The 23,992-nt window shown below is 40.8% G+C and overlaps 1 protein-coding gene and 1 pseudogene across 4 annotated transcripts in view; one reads left to right on the plus strand and one right to left on the minus strand.

Annotated features, from left to right (window-relative positions):
* LOC149256028 (uncharacterized) overlaps positions 1-23,992 on the plus strand; it is a 276,058-nt gene that overhangs the window by 9,944 nt on the left and 242,122 nt on the right. The gene's annotated exons all lie outside the window — the stretch shown is intronic.
* On the minus strand, positions 833-4,743 carry LOC149256029 (phospholipid-transporting ATPase 1 pseudogene; annotated as a pseudogene).

A 23,992-nucleotide genomic window follows, 5' to 3' on the forward strand; every position in this document is an offset into this window, starting at 1 on the left:
TTATGTGATGGTTCTGTTCATGTATGAGGTAGGCATGTAACAACAGAACTAGCCTTCAAACAATTGTTAAAGATGTTCCTAAATTGCATCAATCCAACAGTGAAGAATATATCATTACAGAGCACCATTGATTATAAAAGGCAAGAGCAGATTCTAACCATTCAACAACTTGTGGTTTCTATGCAAGATAGAAGAAGACAGGTTGAGGAGTGAGTCCCCTAGTAATTATAAAGGAGGATGACTAAACAAAATGAATATCTAGAAGTTTGTAAGAATATAAACATCATTACCACTTGTTTGTTACTGGAGCATAAATAATAGTAAAAACGAATCCATCCAAGCAAAATTTACAATTACAAGAGACTAATAATAATTAAAAGCATAATATCAAAATATTCAAGAAAGTACTTATCTCTAGAGAATACGTCAACTCCTTTTCGTTCAACTCTTCAAGGAGTTAATCTCGTCCATATTATCATCATCAGGAAGTCCATATCATCAAGGAATTCACAGCATCAAGGAGTCCATATCATCATCGGCAGGAAAGGCCAGTTTGCATCATCAGGTGGAATATCCTTCAACCACTCTAGGTCAATGCTGCCAATGTCTGTGTGAAGCATCTCAAGAAACCGTTTTATTCTCCCTGCAAGAACAGTGTTCATCCCTCGTTCCTTGATGGCATCTGCAGTATCTTCAAGATCAGCATATCTGACTGCATCCCAATTCACAGCATCCTTGGTATTTGAGTCCCTTTCTCTTTTTAATCTACAATCTTCTACATTTGTATTCTTCGATATAGTTTCCCAATCAAATTTGTTCTTGCTTTCTTTGCAATCGCACTTGAATTATCACACTACATTTTCGTTCGATAAAGAAGCTATTAGCTGATATAGTGCTACTTGGGCAGGACAAACGAACCCCATCCTCAATAAAATCTAGTGCCCAGGTAAATCTTTAGTTTCAGTCAGCTTCACAGACAAATGGCCAGGCGTTTTTCTCAGTATTTCTGCTTCTCGAGCTATCTGAATATCAGAAGGCCAGAACCTTTGCTTCAAAACTTTCAAAAGAAAGCGAGGGAGCAGTGCTAAAAAAGTTATAAGGATAATATTTAGCCAATAAGATGATGACTTTGCTATTTGATATATTGTCCAGTAGTTTGGAAGTCCAGGCAGTGAATCCAAGACAAGAAGACAGGCATATGTAACAATAATCGAGCCCCATACAGCAACATGAGTGATTAATGCCCAACGTTGAATATCCATTGACAAATGAACATTAACTAACACAACAACTGCAATCGTCCACAAACTCCCCATGCTCCAAATGTCAATTGTACTGTTCTCGTATGATAAGTAAGGTACATAGAAAAGAACAAGACTTTGCCATAGCGTATCGGCCATCGTCAGCCAAAAAAAGTTCCAAGTTGTAACTTTCCTGCCTGTGTCCAGACCCATAAAGTTTAGGATAGCGAAGCAGAGTTTTGTGACTCAAATCTTTATCAAGAATGCCAACTATAATTGTCGGCACTGACGTATAGATGACAGAATAGAACACACTGCTCCAATCAGTTAAGGCAGATGTTGTAGAAAAGGCTACTCCAACATCTGCCATCTGAATCATAGAAACGTCATTTGCTCCATCACCAATGGCCAGTGTCATGTCATTTGTCCTGCTCTTTATGAGGTCAACAACACCAGCTTTTTGCAAAGGAGCAACTCGACAGCAAAGAACTACTCTACATGATATTGCCAAATCAAAGAGCTCTTGCTCCAAGTCACTTTCCAATATGTAGACAAGGCTGGTGCCATCAATTATAAGTGCCAAGGGTGGATGCCTCTCTGCTGCACCTACCGTACCATGGTCCTTAGGGATATCATTGATATCTGTAATCTGTCTGATAACATGTGACCTGGACTCAGGAAAGGCCTGTATACCCTCAGTTTCTTGTATACCCTCAGCCTGAGCAATATCAATACTTTTCTGCCTTTTTGAAAAGCTTTTTCTTGTCTCTACTCGACTTATTCTGTATGTAGCTTTTGCCTCTTCTAAAAGTTTCTTGCAAGCATCTTTAGAGGTGCCATTGATAATAACCTGCTGCATATTATGAGTAAGAAGCTTACATGAAAGACCAATAGAAATTGCAGTTTCTGGCTTATCTCCAGTCAGAACCCAAACCTTAATCCCCGCTTCTCTCAATGATTCTATTGTTTCTGGGACCCCATCTTGCAATTTATCTTCAATCCCTGTGGCCCCTAGTAGGTTGAGATTGCATTCAATTAGACTTGCAGCTTCCCTAAGCAATGTTGTCCTATCAATTAATGCTGTACTGGCTTCCTGATAAGAATGCTGCCATTCTTCAAGCTCTTCATCACTAAGGTTTTTTTTTTTTTGCTCCCACAACAAGTGTTCGTAAACCCTGTGATGCATATTCATGCAGATGGTTCTCTGTTGCTTCCATATATGTTACTTGATTGTTATTAGGAGTTTTGGACACAATATTAAGCATTGAACTATCTGCCCCTTTTACCAAAACTTTCACAGTATTGTCAGGACATCGAACTACTACTGACATTCTTTTGCGCACACTGTCAAACTCATGCAATCCCAACACATCCAATCTTTGTCTTACACCCAATATATCAATCACAATGTGTCCAGAAGTTCGCTCAATAAGGGCGTATCCATAAGCAGCAGCAGCCGATACCAGAGCCTGTTCATCGGGAGACTCCCCCTGATAATCAATCGATCTTTCACCTTCTATTATGGTAGGGACTATTGTATTGCAAGCTGCCATAGTGAGGAAGTATTCATGTGCAACCTTTCTCTCCTGTGTAGAAAAACTTTTACCTAACAACCGAACAAGCTCAGCATCCACTTTTACCTCAATCTTTGGCCTCCAAACCTGTCTATCCAGTACTTCTGTAGTGCCTCTGCGATGCTTTCCTTCTCTTCATGCCTGCCAGTTGATTCTTGGCCCACAGAGTCCATCGTAACTTTCCCATTGCAGTAATTCACCCCATATATACTTGCATTACGAAATTCCATCTTGTTTTCTGTCAGAGTACCCGTCTTATCAGAAAATACATATTTTATTTGACCTAAGTCTTCATCTATATTTAATGAACGACACTGGAACCTTGAATTTGAATTGCTGTCATACATCCTTGTATCCCCAATCATGAAATACGACTGCCCCAAACGGACCAATTCCATGGATATATATAGGGATATTGGAATCATTATCTGAAAAACTATCACAGAACTCAGAAATGAGATAAGGATTTCCATGAGTACACCAAAATAATTGCATTTCTCTCCATTGTCATCACCGCTAGTAAAATACTTCTTCCTAAAATATGGGGAAGTATCAAGTTGGTCCCTGTGGCGTTCTAGCCACTGACCCATTCCTATTGCAACAACTCCACACATAATGAATAGAAAGACAGACAACCACAATGTCTCTCTGTTCATGTATGCTTCCAATCTGCTTCTCTTCGAGGGTGTCCCTGAGCTATTCAGCATTGCTTTTGTTTCTTGGCCAGCATAAACAGCCCCCCCCACTGCCCAATCAGTATTTTTCAGCTGACAACCCCGGAGAAGAATATTGGACGGTACAAGAGGAATGCTTCTCCCGCCAACTTCAACTTCCATGTTCGCAACAAAACCATATATGTTTCTGTTTGGTTGTTCACAACGAATGATGCCCGAAGGAGGTTCCGTTTCAGGCTTCTTCGATGCAGTCTCTTGCCTCGCATATCTGGTTTTCAGATTTGACTCCCCATCGAGATTAATGGTCTGAACATATGCAATTCCACTCGGGTCACTTGTTCCTGTTATTTTCTTTCCTATCAGAACGATGCCTGCGCCAATCCTCATACCCATCTTTGATGGCCGTCACACATAAAACAAACAGAAGAGGGAAAAGTGATACAGTCCTCCCAAAAACTGCAAGCCAAGGAAGCTAATTCAAAGCAACAATTACCAGAAAGTAGATATATGCACACGATGAAACTGAACAAATAAATTCTTTGGCAAAAATGTTATGACAGTGTACTTGCTAGTCCGGATCTCATTTCCTGTGAACTCATATTTGTCGTTTGTCAACTCCGGATCATTGATATGAATCACCCTCTCATTTGCATCACCTGTAGTAGAATTTTCTGTCCTTGAAGGTTTTGATCCGTGGTGCCCCTTTGCTAAATCTGCTTGCCGTCGCGTGGCCTCGGTTTTCTGGGGAGAAGGAATGTTTGTTGTGCTGGAAATTTCAAATGTGCCTCGATTCGATAACCCTGGAGGACCGCCGTGGAGCTAGACTTGAAATCTGTTGGGCTGAAAAGGTCGCTCGGTGAATCAGACGGCCCGACCGAATACATGCTAAAAGAGCCCGAATTCTGAGATGTCGGTGCTGCGCTTCCTTCCGCTAAGCTCATAAAACACCTCGAGAATAATACAAACCACAAAAGGAAGGCACCGTCGGGATTCGACAGCCGTAGCCGTCGTCGCCTTCGCCTTCCGCAGCCGCCGAGGTCGGGACGTTCGCACCCTCACCTCATGATTTCGCCTGCGCAACGCTGCTCCCTAACAGCATCCACGAAACGGCCGCGGCATTTGACCGGCCGGCAGGCCCCTCGGGACGCGACGGAGCGCGTTTCGAACACGTGACGTTGCGGCTCTCAGTCCGGACCGTTGAAGGAGCGTCAGACGTCGTGCGTTTAGGACACCTTCCGGCAATGGCAACGACATCCACAGATCTGAGAATCGGTGGAAAGGCCGAAATTTGGCAGCAGGAGATCAGCACAATGACAAATCATTCAACATTTCACTTCAAACGCCATATGTCGCTCCTCGGCTCTCCGATCTATCTCCCACACATCTCATTCCCTTCCCTTTCCCTGGTTACGCGGACTCCAAAGCCCCTATTTCGCTTTAATTCATAGAATTCTCAGCTTATGATCGTCCCGTACATTCTCGCCGACCTTCTCCAACTCCTTTTTATCTTACCGATGGCGCCGCCCCTAGGCCATACCTACTCTGGTTTTTGTCGCATCGTTGGCTCATTTCCTTCATGTAATAGCCAAAAGCTTTCGACCTCATTATTATCATCTCGCTATGAGACCTAGAGTCAAGCCGGACATCATACCCGCGAAAAGAACCAGCAGCAGAATTATGAGAATATAAATCCAGAACTTTGCGTTGCAGCAAACTTCCTCTGCGGCCATTTTCCGGACCCTAGGTTTATAAAACTTCAAAAATAATACTAATTTTCTTCAAATAAAGCACAGTAACTGTCAAAGAACCACACTACGCTGCAATTCCTTCTGCCTGCGTTTCATAAATTCCTCAAAGCTCTGCATTTTACAGCATGTTTAGCCTTCGAGAGGCTTCGATTACTAAACCATTATGCTTATTTAATAAAATTTCCCTGGTCACAAGGGCAGGGGTTTGAAATTGCATCACGGGAGCAATACCAGTACCAAATAGGTTAGAAATTTCACAAAATCAAGCTTCACAATGGCCAATTTTACCCAGCAGATTTTAACCACAAAATCTACACGACCGTAGGGCCTGTGAGGTCGCAGGGTTTGAACGACGGGCTCTGATACCATATGTAGTGGCCGTACTAAATTAAGAGCCATTACTGAACTGTGAAACTATAAAGATTGCTGAAACTGTCTGAAATGGTATTAATAGATTTGACGAAGTACTTACCTGATCTGCTACGGCTGTTGCGATGAGGATGCTGCAGAACTTCTCCAGCGCTCCCGTTACCGAATGACCAAAACCACCCAGCCAAACCGAGTATACCTAGATACTCAATCCAGTATGCTTCTCAACCGATGCATACCGTTCCCCCGTGCCCAGAGACTTCAAAACAAGTAAGGCTCAATAGTTCCGAATTATAAGCAGTATGGATAAATTTCCTCTCCTTCCTTCAACAACACTCTCCTTCTTCCTTCAACAGCACCCGGCTCAGTTTTTCCACTCACAGTAAATACAACCTTCCCCATCCACAGGCAAAGAACAACAGCCCCCTTTGAAATCCTCCTCCCTCCCTTTAAATAGCAGAGGTTCCTCCCCCTCTACGCAACTGTTCACCGCCTTTATGAAAGGATAAGATTTTGTTAGGCGGTGACTGCTTTGTCATGATATTTGCCTTTAATTGAATCAGATCTTCACAACATCGAATGGTGTCATTTTAATCATGACAGTTGGTACTTTAATTTAAATAGTATAAGACCATGATGATTTTAAATATTACATATTTATTTTATGTTTTATAAAATATCAAGTTTAATCATAAGGTTTATGGGTTTAGTTTATTAGTACACATTTTGGGTTATATATGTAAACATATGAATAAACTCAACTATATTTCTTACTGAGTGTATATTTCTTCTATTTACGAGAATTAGGTATTTAATTTACACCTTTGATAATTAATTCATTTATCTTATATTTAGACATTCTCCATGAATAGTCGATATATAGTCGATGTATATATATATTTATATACATACTAGTGCAATGTATATGATGCATGCATATGTAGCTATCATATGTATGCCTCACATGCATGCTAATATTGCTATGTTGTTCGTGATTTGAGATGGGTTGTTACAATTATGTACAAAAGAAAATTGCTGCTCCTTCTGATAGTCAAGAATTGGCTAAGCATAACAAGAATGAAGTGAGAGCTCAAAAGATTCTCATAGAATCTATCAAGGACTCTCTGATTCCTTATGTAGCCAAGCTTGAAACAGCCAAGGAAATCTATGACAAATTGATAGATTTATTCTCTGTCAGCACTGCTGGAGAAGGAATCTCTCTAAGGAATGAGTTATACAAGATGAAGATCAACAAAGAAGAGGGTATAGCTTCATATTTCATGAGGGTCTCTGAAATAAGAGATCAGTTGTAGGAACGAGGAGAAATCATGTCTGATCAAGAGATGACTATGATAGTGCTGAATGCACTACCTGAGGAATGGGGAAACTTTACAGCTAGCATATGGGCTAAGAAGGAGGCATCCTCACTCAATGATCTATGGGAAATATGCAAAGTGGAAGAAGCCCAATTAAAGGCCAAGGAAGATATTGCAGTTGGATCCAAAGAGCAAGCATTTGCTGCCAAGTTTAAGAGAAAAGGGAAGTTTGGAAAGTTTGAGAGATCTAGTCATCAGCAACATCCCAAGAAAGACATGTCAAAGATTTAATGCTTTGAATGTCACGAATATGGACACTACCAAAGAGATTGTCCCAAGCGAAAGAAGAATGGCAAGAGGAAACATGAAGCAGCTCATGTCGCTCAGGAAATTCAAGACAATGAAAAGAAGCCGAAGAAGGAGGAGCCTCAGGATCTTTACTATGATTAAAAGATCACCTCCTGTTTTCTTTCATAGGTCTTAGTTAGCATAGCATGTTGTGATTCATGAACATTCTTATGTGTTGTTTAAGTAACTCTTTTAAAGAATGAACTGACTATGGATTCAGTAACATCCATGGATGAACAATTGATGAACATTTGATGAATGAGGATATGTTGAATCCTCTGGAAATACTGTTAATGGTTATGATTAATGTATATTGTATTTCTTTATGTAAGGATTCTAGGTAGAAATGAAATTGTTATGTGTAGGAAATTCTAAGATGAGAACATCTTGGTTCTCCGAATCTTTGAAGAATTTCTACAGGCAAATATCCTCTATAAAGAATCCAGGTCAGAATGATGGTACCAAGAGAACCTGTAAGGATCCAGTCAACTCCGTTGCAGGTCAAAGATCTCCCAAGAAGTCTGCTGCAAGAATCATAGTATGATTCAAGACAAATGAGGTATGTATACTTTTGTTTAATATTATAATATCATGTCACATGGTTGCAGGTAGCTTGGATCAAGCATGATCTAGAGAAACAGGATCTCATCCTCTGAAAGGTTTAAAGATGAAATCAACATAATATGTCCTCATATGGAGTATGAGGTAGTTGACTACAATTAAGGAACTCTGATTGGAAGCCCCTGGGAATGAAGGGTGTGAGGATGGTAGAGATCATGAAATAAGCAACCATGATGAAGGCAGTCAACATCCAGAGAACCAAGAAGATTTGACAAGGAAATCTCCTAGAAAGATATGGAGACTCTGATAGAAGTCTGAAAAGATGAAGACCCTTGACAACATATATCTTTGGGAGATGTGTCAACATGTATGTAGGGTGTTGATACCTACAAGGAGATGTCACTGGAAAAAGGCCATCACCAAAAAGGTAATATGTGATTTGTTTTTGGTTTCTGACTTTTTGGATAAGTCTGGGTATGTGTGCAGGGCCTTGGTAAGAAGAGTTGTGAAGGATGTCACAACTATGTACCTCGTGATATAGAGCAATCACCGCTGAAAGAAAGGTGGAGCTAGATGGCCCTATGAAGGAAGCCCTAGATGCAGATCCAAGGAGGATACTTTCCAAGAAAGAAGGAATGACATGATGAAGGAAAGTGATGGATGGCTGAACCCTACATATGAAGAAATTGATGACATCAAGGTGTTGGATCATCAGTCAACTAGAAGACCCTATAAAGTATTGATGATAGAGTCCCTATTTAAGAGGGAGCTCTGGAAGGTTCCTATGAGAAAAGGAAAATGAGTAAGTTTCTGAGTAAAGAGAAACTTGGAACTCATCCCTGGTTTAAGAGGGAGAGTTAGACATGACATTATTGTCTTCAGTTTGGAAGAAAGAATGGAGGATTGTGGAATCATTTGGCATCCAACACTCTTTGATGATGTGGTAGGGCATCCAAGATAAGAGTGGGCAAGAGGACCGATATTCTTGAGGGATGGGAACCCAAGATGAGAATAGTCCTAGTAGGGCATATTCGAAGAACACCCGAGTGGGTATGACCCTAAGAGAGACAATGATGATGTGTGTCTATTAGTCATTGGTCTCGCCAACATTGTGCTCTGACCTAAGTGAGAGATAGAGCTATTAGTCAAGGCCTTGCTATGTGAAAACAATTTTGGTTGAAATGATGCTATAACAGATGGATTGCAAATCCAATCTTCTTATGAGAATTCTTTTGTGAACTTGAAAAATTGTCCAATGATCATGTATGTATGAATACCTCCCTAGTTAAGAGGGAGTGTTGAAGAAAGTGTAACTACATTCGGTCTTCGTAATGACACATGCCAATGAAAATGATGTAATTTTTATCTAGCAAATTTTTGTAAGTTTGAGTCATGGGTTTCATGCTCAAAATGTATTTGTTTTAGTAGCTCTCCTCATGAGCTCTAGGCTAGGTGATAGGTGTGTGCCATTGATGTAAATGTTTACACTTGAAAATGTATAATGTATGACTCCAAGGTCAAGGGCAGAATCACGTGGAAAAACTCCTTCAAGTTCAAGATCAAATGGCTAGTGAAAGACTCCTCCAAGCGAAGATAAAAGAAGCAATATATTTTCGGCCTAAATATATTTATATATATCCATTCATGTCGGCTAGATATCATTATGTAAGTCGGCCTAAACTCAAGTTATGTCGGCCTAATGAGCAACGTTAAGGAGACTATAAATATGGGTCTCTCCTCTCTCATTAGGACACAATCACAAGATCAATTCGGTCTCAATCCATGCGAAGAAGTCTGTCTAAGGGTGCGAGGTAAAGGAGAAGATCAAGGAGCCGTAGAGAAGTCTGTTCTGTCACCCATAACCGCAGGAAGCTCTTCCACACGTGCGAGGCTAGGGCATCATTCTATCTGCCCTCATTGTCAAGGAAAACATTCGGTCTTGGGTCTATTCTAAAGGCAGATCTGTGCGAAGAAGGCGAAGGTTTAGGAGGGCTAGAAGAGCCCTAAACCTCCCACACGTGCGAAGGTACATGTCACCATTAGGGCTGTGTTACAGTCCTATGTCATCTTCTTGCTTGAGGTTGATTTGAGGCCTAAAGGATTCGGTTGTGGGCCTAGAAGGAAGCTTCTAGCATAGTGAAGCAAGGAGGAGATTACTAGACCAAGAAGATCACACCCACGTGGAAGGATAGAGACTTCTTCAGATCTACTGTAAGAGTTATTGATTAGTCCATGTCTATGAAGTAGATCACTTTGTTTCAAGTCTAGCATTGATGAAAATCAGCTGGGCTAGTGTATTACTTTGGGCAAGTGAAGTTTGAAGAAAGGAGGAAGGGAGGAAGAAGCTGATCCACAAGTCCAGATCTGATCCATGTTGCAGCAAATCAGAGGACAACAGTAAGAGAAGATTCTAGCCTTGTTCTTGGAGTCAACTTAGTCAAAGGGTCTTTGTATTGATCTTGGAAATTTTGTAAAGAGAAGATTCTATAAGAAGAATTACCGTGGGTTTTCCTCTTAGGTTTGGAGAGGTTTTTGCCCTGGTTGCTGCCTATATCTTGTGTTATTGTTCTTTTGTTTATTATGCATGATAGCTGGTTGATGAAGTTGACACACATACATATATGATAATTCTTGTTTGAATGAATGAAATGATAAAACACTTCACAAGCCGTTATCTAAGAAAGAGAAATCATTAATATATCAAGCCTTCAGATTTCTCAACACAGGATATAGGTGGCAAGTAAAGTTTTGAATGTTTGGCACAAGTAAAACAAAAACAAAACAATGACTGTGTGAAAGCACAATGAGTTCTTCAGGCACAACAAGGAAAACACAATGAGCTAAGAGTTTTAAGTTTGCAAGGTCATCTAAGCGTTTTCCTCGACAGGTAATGGAAAATTGGACAACATGCAAGATGAATAATTCAAGAAAATGAGGATTTGAAACTTGGAAGTGGTGATAACCTCTTGACTTGAGGAAGTGCAACGATTGTCCTTGAGTGCAACTCCTCCCCTGCAGACTTAGCGCAACGAACTCCAAATGATGTCCAGAATGCTTTCGATGGAATAAAAAATAGATCTCGTGTTTCTTGGATGCTAAAACAAAATTTTGAACTCCCAGGATGACCAAACCCACCTTCATGAACACTCATTGCGATTTGGAGGTTTAATCATGAAAATGCAGCAAATGAAAGATGCGCAACATGTCTCATAACCATTGTACTGGAGGTGATGTCATAGCACAATTGATTTGACAACCTAACTGACTGAACTGATCCTACTACTTTGTCCCAATGATGAGGAAACAAGACTCACTATTGTTGAGTTTTGGTAGCATCGGATGTGCTTTACTTCTCAAGTTTTGTAGGGAGGCTTGGGCATATGTATTCTAAAGAACACAGAAAGCGTTTTGGGAAATTCCACCCAGAAATAGTTGTATTAAAATAATTAACTATTTTTGAAGGGACCCTAAGTCTAAACTTAGGAAAATAAAATAATTAAAGGGTATTAATATAAACTGTGGGTGTAACTTCTAGAAGAAGATGAGGGTCAAGGAAAAATGATCTTAGCTATTGATTAGCTTCTAATCTGGGCCATTGAATGTCAACGAGGAGATTATTTAAGGAGGCTTGAGGGTCACTTGGAAATATACACACAGAGAGTTTAGAAATTTGATTTTCTGAAGCAGAGCAACTGCCGGGTGAATTTCGATAGTGAGCTGTTGCAGAGAAGGGCAAAGAGAGTTTTGGCTGGAGGATCTTCTCTGGAGCCAAGAATACTTAGCAGAGAGGTAAAAAGGCAAACAGAGGAGGCAGCGCAAAGGGCAGAGAGGGTGACGCAAAGCAGGAAAGGCTCACGCAGGCCCCACGTAGAGTAGTGTAGTAGCTTCCAGCGCAGAGGTTCGAATTTGCTGAAGGAGCTGTCGTTTCTGAGTCGGAAGGGCTAGAAAAGGCCCCTAAAGGCAAATCGATTCTCAGTTGGGTTGACGCAGAGCCCACGCAGGGGCAGCGCAGAAGTAGCTGGGGAACTCGCAGTTCAGCTGCTGGATCAGCCAAGATCATCAGTATTGAGTGAGGTAATCTCACCAGTCTTTCTTGCCAAGTGATTTTCTCTATAACTGGATTGCCAGGAGGGCATCCAGAGTCGTATTCAGGATACTTTTGCATAATAAAAAAACCCTCAGATTGGCTGCACCGGTTTCCTCGCATTGGAATTTTCTGGGGACATTTGTCCAAAAAATACTGTGTCACTTGTGTGTATCTTTCTCTATTGTTCAGTTCTTGTTTTGGGAAAATTAATTAATTAAGTGAAAGCTGCAGTTGTATTAGCTTCAATATTTGCTGTAGGAAGCAATAAATAACTTGTTTCAATAAATAACAAATAGGAGAAGTTTAATCAATTGCTGTAGTAGTAGATTCGGGTGGGATTCTCGAATTTTCACATGGTATCAGAGGGAGTGCAGGTGAAGTAAGAAGAATAGTGCCAGAGAACCAGCACTGTGCAAGAAAGGAGGTCGAAAAAGCTGCATGAGGCAACAGTTCAAAACCCTAGAGGGTTTGCGCAGTCCTAGCCGGAGTCTGATTTTTGAGGCAGTCTCTCTCTGAGTGAGTTGACAGAGAGGAAGGACTCCCAGTTTGAAAATTTGTTGGGGCAGAGGGAGTAGCGTTGAAGCCTCATCGTGAAGAAAAGCTGGTAGGACGCAGTATTTTCTACAGGTCGTTTTGCTGGGTAGAAAGATGTCAGAAGAGAAAAGAAGCGTAGGGAGGGAACTTTTCCTCAGAAGACTTCCTACCAAGAAGTCCATTTTCTTATTGGCTGAGCAACAACAGTAAGAACCAGAGAGGAAATTTTCGACATTTGTGGCAGAGATGGCAACCAGTGGATTGAGGGATCAGGATAGGTTGGACGGAGCATACAACTATGTCATCTGGGAGGCAAGGATGTCATTCCTTCTAGATGAGCATGCTCTTAAGACATATGTCAACAACGTGGTGGTTGTGCCTGCAGATGCAAATCCGTTGAAGAAGTATTGAGTTGAGATGGCGAAGGAAAAAGGAATGATCCTCGACGGAGTGAAGGATCATGTTGTTTGTCACATCACTAGCAGAGGGATTGCTAAGGAGATGTGGGACACATTATCTACGTTGTATCAAGGATCTTCTGAGCAGCGGGAGATGTACTTGGAGCAGAAGTTGAGATCTGCTCAGATGCAGAAGGTGGAGCGTGTGGATCCATTCCTCACGAAGCTTCAGGAGACCCGTGATGAGTTATTTGCTGTGGGATCTACATCTCAAGACTCAGAGTTGGTTAGACTGGCCCTCAATTCTGTCTCAGATGAGTGGCAATTCTTTTTCCAGAGTATCTTGGGTAGGGCGAATTTGCCAAATTGGGATGAGATGTGGGCAGCTCTCAAGCAAGAGGAGTTGAGGAGAGACTTGGTCAAGTGTAAGCTTGACGGAAGCAGCAGCAGTGGGTCGAAGCCCAAGGAGGAGGAGGATAATGTAGCCCTTGCATCGAAGGGGCAATAGGAGCAACGAAGATGTAAGAAGGACGTCTCAAAGATAAAGTGCTTCAGGTGTGGTGAGATGGGTCACTACGCAACTCAATGTCCTCTCAAGAAGAAGGACAAAGATGAGAAGCATGATCTAAAGGCTGTGTCTACGAAGATTGAGGAAGAGGAGTTTGCCATGACAACCGAGATACCTCCAGGATGGAGGTGGGTTGATTTGGCGCTATAGTTCGAAGGAGCTACATGTTAGTTTTTGGTATCATCGGATGTGCTCTAGCCATGAAAATTGGTGGAGAGGCTAAGGCACATGAGTTCTAAAGAACCCATAAACCGTTTGGTGAAATTCCACCCGGGTTGTATTTTATTAAAATAATTAATATTTTTTATGGGGTTCTTAAGTCTAAACTTAGGATAATTAAAATATTAATAGGTACTAATCAAAATATGGGTGAGAATGATCTAGAAGGCGGATCAAGTTAAGTTTTAATCTTAGCCGTTGATTAGAGACTTAATCTTTTCCATTGAAGTTTCAACGAGAAAAGTGTAAGAAGGTGGCTTGGGGTTCATTTAGAAACATACACGTAGAGAACGAATTGCTCTGGAGTTCGATTTTTGGGGTTAGGAAGCTGAGAATTCGAACTAGGTGATCATTCTACAAGCGAGGGGCAGGGATAGTTCAGGAGTATTGATAGAGAGGCGGAGAGGAGCTACTAGAGGCAGTGCAGCAGCTAAGAGGACTGACGCTGGGCCAATCTGAGCCCATGCAGGGCTGACGCAAAGCTAGAAGGGTCAGCGCAGAAGCTGAAGCTTCCCTCCACGTAGAAATCTGGAACAATCGAGAAAGCTGACACAATGGGTAGAAGAGACAGCGTAGAGCTGAATCAGAGCTTGTAGGGCTGACGCAGGGCCTAGGTAGGGTCGGCGCAGAAGTAGCCAGGGTTAGCCAGTTTTGTTGCCGGATCAGCCGAAATATGCTGGGTGAAGTGAGGTAAAGCTCACTCAGTTTTTCCGCCATTGTATTTCTCTCTCACTAGTTTGCCGAGAGGGCTACCAACATTTGTATTCATAATTACTGCTTAATAATAGAAAACCCTCAGAGTTGCTGCATAGAACATACCATAACTTAACACTCGAGGATTAGGAATTTTCACATGGTATTAGAGGATTGATTTTGAAACAAGAAGAGCAGATCCAGCGCTGAGCAGAGAGGCCAACAACTGCATTTGGCAACAATTCAAATCCCCTTGAAAGGACTGCACGATCCATGCCAGGAAGCAACGATTTCGAGGAAATCTCTCTCTGAGAGAGTTGATAGAGGTACGATTTCCAGTTCGTGAGTTTGCAGAGGCAGAGGGAGTGACGTAGAGCCTCAGTGCAATGCTTGAAGGGCGCAATTTCTTCCGGGGCAGAAATCCGTTGGAAAAGAACAAAGACACATAGAAGGGGAATTTTCTCCTTAGAGAACTTTTCTCGCCAAAAGTTCGAATTTCTCACTTGCTAGGCAGCAGTGCCGAGCAGTGACTAGAGGAGTCAGTTCGATAGCTTGGGTGAGATGGCATCACATGGGCTCAAAGATCAGGACAGGTTGGAAGGAGCTTCCAACTATGTCATATGGAAGACCAAAATCTTAGCTGTTCTAGAGGAATACGATTTTGAAGCCTACGTCAAGAGTGTTGTGGCTGTTCCCATTGACAATTATCAAAAGAAGAAGTACAAGGCCGAGCATGGGAAGGCAAAGAGGTTCATACTCGATGGAGTTCGAGATCACGTGGTTTCACACTTGCAGGGCAAAGTTACAGCACGACAGATGTGGGAAGCTTTGTCTTCACTGTATGAAGGCTCTTCCGAGCAACGAAAGATGTACCTAGAACAAAATTTGCAGCGGACATTGATGCAGAAGGGACAAGGAGTTAACTCCTATCTTCAACATCTTCAAGACACCAAAGACCAACTTGCTGCAGTGGGGTCTACTCCTCAGTCTACTGCGATGGTAAGGACAACCCTGAATGGAGTTTCAAATGAATGGAAAGTCTTTGTCCAAAGTATATTGGGTAGGGAAAGACTACTTTCATGGGAGGAGATGTGGGCAACCCTTCAACAGGAGGAATTACGGAGGGACCTAGTAATGGTCAACCTCAATGGCAGCAGTGGGAGTGGCACAAAGACTAAGGAGGAGGAGGAGAACACAGCTCTAGCATCAAAGGGACAACAAAAGAAAAAGCAGAAGAAGGACATTTCGAAGGTGAAATGTTTCAGATGTGGCGAGATGGACCACTTTGCATCCCAATGTCCTTTGAAGCAAAAGGATAAGCATGAGAAACATGATCGTAAGGCTGCTCCAACAAAGATTGACGAAGATGAGTTTTCCATGAGTGCTCACGCATCTCCAGGAGGGAAATGGGGTGATATTGAGCTATATTCGGGAGAACTACATGTGGGAAGGATCCTTGAGGAGTGTTAGGTCCCTATAATACTAGTGATTCCCCCATTACTATTGTCGCCAGAATTAAGACGCCAATTCATCAAGGTATCAGGTTGGTTGCCCGCTCAGAGATATGCCGATCTTCCATCACTGGGTGATGGAGTTTATGTTTCTACTGCTTTTCTACTCATCCCTTACGTCAAAACGGCCAATGCAAGCAGTGGAAGCAATTGATTTTGACCCCTTGTGCAGTTTCGTAATGTTCTTCGCCTACGATCCAAGGTTGGAGCATAGTCGATGTTGAATCTAAAGGATCCACTGCTGGATAGATACCCTTCGCAGCTAATCCTCTCGATAGTACGGTAGTAGCATCGGAATGTGTGATAAAGAATGGGAAAAAAGAATAATACCTTGTCCTGATGCGATTCTTAGAATACCCAAAAGTGGTATTCTACAGAGATTGAAAACTATGCACGAACGCATATAAAGAGCTCCTCGAATTATGGAGGAATTGCACGTGTAGAGATTCGCAGTGTCCCTATTGTATGTAGCCGGATGTCTGAGTGGAGCTAAGTATGCTCCCTTCGGTAAGACTGTTTTCTGCCCCCGAAATAATGAGTCGTCTAAGTGGTAGCTCCTTTGTCTAAAGGATGGATAGGGTGTAGTTCCACTGACCCGAAGCTCTTTCTCCTTCATAAACTAAATTCCTTCAATCTTGCTTGAATGAATCAGGATGATTCTTATGCTTTATCACACTGCTTTTTGGAGGGTAGTTGTATCCCTTATTGTTATTGTTGTGCCCCTATTGTCCCCATATTGTTATTATTGTGCCCCATAGAATCCCACTATTGTTATTTTTGTGCCTTTATATTATTATTGTTAGGTTGGCTTTGGTTATATTGTGACCCCTTAGACTCCTATATATAGAAAGGAGGTTTTGTCATTTGAATCATCTAAGAATTGTTCATTTGTGTAATGTAAAGGAGGTTGCCCCCTCGAAGAGGCTTATTTCTAAGGCGTTGATCTATCTTTTCTATCTTTTTGTGAGCTGGTTTCATAACATTTGGTATTAGAGCTTTGGATTCTAGGGTTTCGCTGCTCCAAACAGGGCATCGTGGCATTTTTGCTATAACTTTTTCGCTACAAAGTTTCAGAAGCTAAAAAAAACCCATTTGAGATGGAATCGGTCTGAACCTTGGGCCCAAATTTCAGATCTTGTCTTGCTATATTTTCGAAGATATAATCTGAGGAAGTTAGGGTTTTTGCAGACCCCTGAATTACATTCCAAACAGGTGACCTTGGGAAAATCGTCATAACTTTCGCTCTGAGCATCAGATTGAATTTTCGTAAGAAGTTACAGAAAGAGGACGGACTGTAGTTTTTTTGGTATCATTTTTAGAACTAAGGTTGAAACAGAGACTCGCGGCACGTTGTACAAGTTCGCTATACTGAACCAGTCTATACTCAGGTCATCGTGGGAGATTTGACATAACTCTTCATTGGAGAATCTAATCTTGATCAGACTTGTGGGGTTAAAAATACTACTCAGAGGGTTACTGCAGGAAGAAATTTTAGACCTTCGAGATCCAAAATTACAGAGATACATTAGATTCAATATCGAGCTCCTACAAAGTGAAAAAAAGATGTGTAGTTTTTTTTTTAATTTTTGCATAAGCTTGGTTTGAAAAATTAGTTTGAAGGAATTCAAAGGACATAATGAAGCATTATTATCGGTAATTGATGCCCCAAAGAAAGAAATGGAAACACCTAGTAAGCAACCCGAAAGCTCTAGCATGACTCATGAAGAAGAGGAAGAAATGCACATGATATATCAAAATTACGAGACCAAGTGCAACAATTTTTTTTTGCACAAAAAGTAACAGAAGCTAAGATGGATGATTTAACGAAAGGCATGGAAGATTTGAAGACAGATTTGACAAAGTTTTTACAAGAAATGCTTACTAATGGCGAAAGGGTAGTAAAGGAAACTCATGATGAGAACAAAATAAATGTTAATCATGATTTCATAGACTCTAACGTTGGATCGAAGAACCACCATGTTCCAAAGATCGATATGAGGAAGTTTGATGGCAAGGATCCTGGAACATGGATACTATAGATGGAGCAATTTTTTGATCTCCATAATATGCAAAACACACAAAAGGTATGCATTGCAACTTTATATTTGGAACCAAATCAGTTTGTATGGTATCGATGGCTTTGCTCTCATAAACAAATTGTCACTTGGGCTATTTTTACAGATGAAATGATAGCACATTATGAGGATACAAAAAGCAACACTTTTTTTAGCCAATTGATAAATCTCAAACAAAAGGGTTCAATGATGGAGCACATTGAGGACTTCCAAAAATTGAATATAAGGGTAAAAGATATTCTAGAGGAGCATGGATTGATGTGTTCATAGGGACTTTAAAAGATAACATCCAACATGAGGTTCGCCTTTGGGAACTAGATTCATTGGAGAAGGCATTTAGGTTGGCAAGAAAAACGGAAAGCAAAATTATGGCAACAAGGAAGCCTACCACTCACAATCATAAAGATGGAAGTGTTGCTGCCCCTAGCCATCCACAACCTACAAGGTTGACACCACAACAATTGGAAGAAAAAAGAGCATAAAGGCTTTGTTATAGTTGTGATAGTAAGTACACTAAAAGTCATAAGTGTGTCGAGAAGAAACTATTTTACATAGATTGTGAAGAGGAGGAAGAAAAGGAACAAGAAACATCAAAATAGGAGGATATACACCAGGAACACACCCTAGAAAAAGAAGAAATGAATCCAACCATATCTTGTAATGCATTGGTTGGAATTACCACTCCTCAAACTATCAAGATAGAAGGGCATATCAAGAAGAAAAAGGTAATAGTGTTGATTGATTCGGGAAGTACCCATAATTTTATTCATCGTAAGATAGCCAAGGAATTGAATTGCTTCCTATATCCAGCACCAGAGTGTCATGTGATGGTTGCAAGTGGAGGAACCATAAATTGCTCAGGAAAGTACCATAATATCAAGCTATCCATGGGAGAATATGTATTGAATAGCCCAATGATTTCCATTCCAATGGGTGGTGCTGATGTTGTACTAGGAGTTCAATGGCTACAATCCTTGGGTACAATAGCTTTTAATTTTCAAGAACTTTTCATGCAATTCTCTTTAGAAAGAAATGAAGTTGAATTAGGGGGTATTGCAGGCAAACTGGGAAAGATAATCAGTTCTAACGGAATGACAAAGCTTCTAAAGAAAGAACAACGAGGCATAATTGCACAATTATGTTCACTAGAGGTTCCCACATCGAAATCATCCATTTCTCTAGATCTCCAAAAAGTATTGGACAATCATTCCAAGGTATTTGAGACTCCCAAAGGCCTCCCACCTATTCGTGATCATGATCATGCTATTAATTTGATTCCAGGAAGTGTTCCTCCAAACATCAGGCCTTACATATATCCCTATGTCCAAAAGAGTGAAATTGAACATATGGTTGCAGAAATGCTAGAGGCTGGTATAATTCAACCTAGTGAAAGTTCTTTCTCTGCTCTAGTAGTATTGGTTCACAAGAAGGATGGATCATGGCGCATGTGTCCAGATTATAGGAAGCTCAACAAGCTCACTATTAAAGATAAATTTCCCATTCTTGTCATTAATGAATTATTGATGAATTGCATGGATCAATTCACTTCACCAAGTTGGATCAGGATATCATCAAATCAGAATGAAGACTGAAGACATTCCAAAAACAACATTTAGAACTCATGAGGGTCATTATGAATTTTTGGTCATGCCTTTTGGCCTTACTAATGCACCTTCTACATTTCAAGGTTTGATGAATTCCATTTCAAATCCTTCCTTAGAAAATTTGTTTTAGTATTTTTTGATGATATACTAATCTACAACAACTCTTGGAAGGATCATGTCCAACATGTTGACATGGTGCTCAAACTATTGGTGGAGAAACAATTATATGCAAAAATCTCCAAATGTTTCTTTGGAGTACAAGAGGTGGAATATTTGGGTCATATTGTATCTCATGAAGGTGTTAAGGTAGACCTTAGCAAAATTAAAACCATTAAGGAATGGAAAATCCCCATATCCATAAAGCATCTACGAGGATTTCTCAGGTTGACAGGGTATTATCACAAGTTTGTTAAGAATTATGGGAGAATAGTAGCACCTCTAACAACATTATTGAAGAAAGATGCATTTTCATGGACTCCAGAAGCAACGAAGGCCTTTGAATATCTTAAAGAGGCAATGTGCCAAGCACCAATCTTAGCTACACAGGACTTCACAAAAACCTTTATTGTGGAATGTGATACCTCAAGAAATGGAATTGGTGCTGTTTTAATGCAAGAAGAAAGACCCCTTGCTTTTGAAGGTCATCCAATCAAAGGAAAGTATTTACACAAAGCTATTTATGAGAAGGAAATGTTGGCAATCCTACATGCACTTAAGAAATGGCGACCCTACCTAATGGGAAGACACTTCAAGGTAAAAACAGATCATGATAGTCTTAAATACTTTTTAGAACAAAGATTATTTTCAGAAGAGCAGCAAAAATGGGTCACAAAGATGTGGGGTTATGATTTTGAAATCATCTACAAAAAAGGGAAGCAAAATGTTGTGGTAGATGCATTCTCAAGAAAGGATGATGGTGTGGAGGCATTTTTTTGCGCCATTTCTATTGTCCAACCAGATTGGATAAACAAAGCAAGGGATGAATGGAAGAATGACGAGGAAGTGTGGGCACTCATTCAAAAGATACAACAAGATCCGAGTACATCTGATACCTTAGATTGAAAAATGATTCGTTATGGTACAAGGATTGGTTATACCTATGCAAGAATTCCCAACTCAAACAAAAGATTCTTAGGGAATTGCACACCTCTCCCTTAGGAGGGCACTCAGGATTCCTAAAAACCTACCATAGGGTTAAGAAGGTTTTTATTTGGGATGGCGTTAAATCAGATATTCAAAAGTTTGTGGCGGAATGTTTGGTTTTCCAACAAAATAAAGTTGAAACAATTAAGACCCCAAGACTATTACAACCTTTATCCATTCCAAGCCAACGTTGGGAGGAGGTTTCAATGGATTTTATCACAGGTTTACCCAAGTTCGAAGGAAAGAGTGTTATCATGGTGGTAGTTGATAGACTTACCAAGTATGCACACTTTTGTGCATTATCTCATCCATTTAAAGCGAGTGCAATTTCTACTGCATTATGGAAACAATTCAAAAGCTACATGGAAACCCAAAGATTATTGTAAGCGACAAAGATCCCATTTTCACTGGAAATTTTTGGACAAAATTATTTTCTTGTCTTGGTACTCAGTTAGCTCATAGCTCATCTTATCATCCTCAATCTGATGGGCAAACTGAGATAGTAAACAAATGTTTGGAAGGATATCTTCATTGCTTTGTATTTGATAAACAGACACAATGGGTCAAATGGTTGCATCTGGCTGAATGGTGGTATAACACTTCCTTCCATACTGCAACAAAAATGACCCCATTTATGGCACTTTATGGATATCATCCACCATCCATCACATCATATTTAAGAGAAAATTCTAAGGTTCAAGCAATGGAAGATCACATTGAGCGTCAGCAACAAGTTTTTCAACTCTTAAAGGATATCCTCACCTTGGCGCAGAATAAAATGAAACAGCAGGTATATCAACATCGCAACGAAAGAAGTTTTGATGTAGGTGATTGGGTATTTCTACGGCTACAACCATATAAACAAATGCCACTCAAGCAAGCTAAGAAGGATAATAAATTATCACCAAAGTATTATGATCTGTACAAGGTGTTGCAAAAGCTAGGTACCATGATATACAAATTGGAGCTTCCTGCAGCTTCCCGAGTGCACCCAGTTTTCCATGTTTCATGCTTAAAGAAGGTTGTAGGTGGCAAGCTTCCAGTTCAAACAATATTGCCAGAACTTGATGAGGAAGGAAAAATCATATTGGAACCTGAAGCAGTCAAAGAAACAAGAACTCGACAACTACGAAATCTATCAATTTCAGAGTATCTCATCAAGTAGAAGAACTTACCCGTTGAAGATTCCACATAGGAGGATGAGAATTTTAGTGCCTTTATATTATTATTGTTAGGTCAGCTTTGGTTATATTGTGACCCCTTAGACTCCTATATATAGAAAGGAGGTTTTGTCATTTGAATCATCTAATAATTGTTCATTTGTGTTATGTAAAGGAGGTTGCCCCCTCAAAGAGGCTTATTTTTAAAGTGTTGATCTATCTTTTCTATCTTTTTGTGAGCTGGTTTCATAACGAGGAGTCCACCTCAATTCTTTGCTACGGGAGCCCAAGATTCAACAATAACGAGATGGACTAGTGTTAGATGATGCAGTGGATTGGTTGGAGAGACAGATGCAATAGTCTGAGACCAGAGTTTGATCAACACAGAGTAAGGTTGGCAGCAGTGCAGAAGTCAACAACAACACAGAAGATTCAGGGGGTCAGAGACTAGTAGCAGTCAGATTCCATCATTCATGTTATTATGCTGAACACAGTTAAGTTCATTAATTTTGGATGTTTTTAAGTTGCTTCTTTCAGCAAATGAGTTGCAGTATGAATGCAATGTTAGCAGTGGTAGTGCTAGCAACATAGCAGATGTAGCATTTGAGAGGCAACTATAGTACAGATGTAGCAGTGGCAGTGTCATGGGTAGTAGTACAGTAGCAGCAACAACACAATGTTGGTGGCGACAACACTGCGGAAAGGAGATGCTTCAGAAACAGAGCAACATGCAATTGGACATTGTTGCTAGAGCACATTCCTCGCTAAGGGGGAGTGTTAGTTTTTAGTAGCATCGGATGTGCTCTAGCCATGAAAATTGGTGGAGAGATTAAAGCACATGAGTTCTAAAGAACCCAGAAACCATTTGGTGAAATTCCCCCTGGCTTGTATTTTATTAAAATAATTAATATTTTTAATGGGGTTCCTAAGTCTAAATTTAGGAAAATTAAAATATTAATGGGTATTAATCAAAATATGGGTGAGAATGATCTAGAAGGTGGATCAAGTCAAGTTTTAATCTTAGCTGTTGATTAGAGACTTAATCTTGGCCGTTGAAGTCTCAACGAGAAAAGTATAAGAAGGAGACTTGGGGCTCATTTAGAAACGTACACGGAGAGAACGAATTGATCTGGAGTTCGATTTCTGGGGCTAGGAAGCTGAGAATTCGAACTAGGTGATCATTCTGCAACAAAGGGGTAGGGATAGTTCGGGAGTACTGACAGAGAGGCAGAGAGAAGCTACTGGAGGCAGCGCAACAACTAAGAGGACTGACGCTGGGCCAATCTGGGCCCACGCAGGCCTGATGCAGAGCCAAAAGGGCCAGTGTAGAAGCTGACGCTGCCCTCCTCGCAGAAAGCTGGAACTGTTGGGAAAATTGACGTAGTGGGCATAAAAGACAACGCAGAGTTGATGCAGAGCCTGTAGGGCTGACGTAGGGCCTACGCAGGGCCAGTGCAGAAGTAGTCGGGGTTAGCCAGTTTTGTTGTCGGATCAGCTGGAATTTGCCGGGTGAAGTGAGGTAAAACTTAAAACTCACTCAATTTTTCCGCCATTGTATTTCTCTGTCACTAGTTTGCCGGGAGGGCTACCAACATTTTTATTCAAAATTATTGCTTAATAATAGAAAATCTTCAGAGCTGCTGCACTGGTTTTCCCGCATTGGGTTTTTCCGGGGACTATTTTGTCCAAAAATAACTGTGTCCTACGTATCTTGTTCTTTGCTCAGTTTTCTATTTCATGTAATCAAATTTTAAGTAGTGTAGGTTGCAGAAGTAATTTGCTTCAGTATTCAGAGAATAACTTGATGAATGTATATTAAAATAAAGTAGGTGAAGTAGATTCATATTTGCTGCAGTGGGGGTTCCTTGAGGATCAGGAATTTTCACACTACAGATGGGCATGATCCTTGAGGAGCCCACCTCTTGGATCATTACCTTGCTATGAGAGCTAGTTTTGTGATAGCAGGATGGACTAGTGTCGGATGGTGCTGAGGAGTCTTAGAGATATAGTTGAGTGGCTAGGAGCGCCAGAGACTGAATAGCGTAGAGCAGATTTGGTAGCAGTGCAGATGACACAAAGCAGAGGTCAGCAACAACACAGTAGATTCAGAGGGTCAGCGCAGAGACTAGCAACAACTAGGCTACAACATTCACATGGTATCAAACTAAG

The sequence above is a fragment of the Pinus tabuliformis genome, chromosome 7, assembly GCF_031772625.1.
Source record: "Pinus tabuliformis cultivar Carrire ecotype Pingquan chromosome 7, CPIR1, whole genome shotgun sequence".
NCBI classification, from domain to species: domain Eukaryota; kingdom Viridiplantae; phylum Streptophyta; class Pinopsida; order Pinales; family Pinaceae; genus Pinus; species Pinus tabuliformis.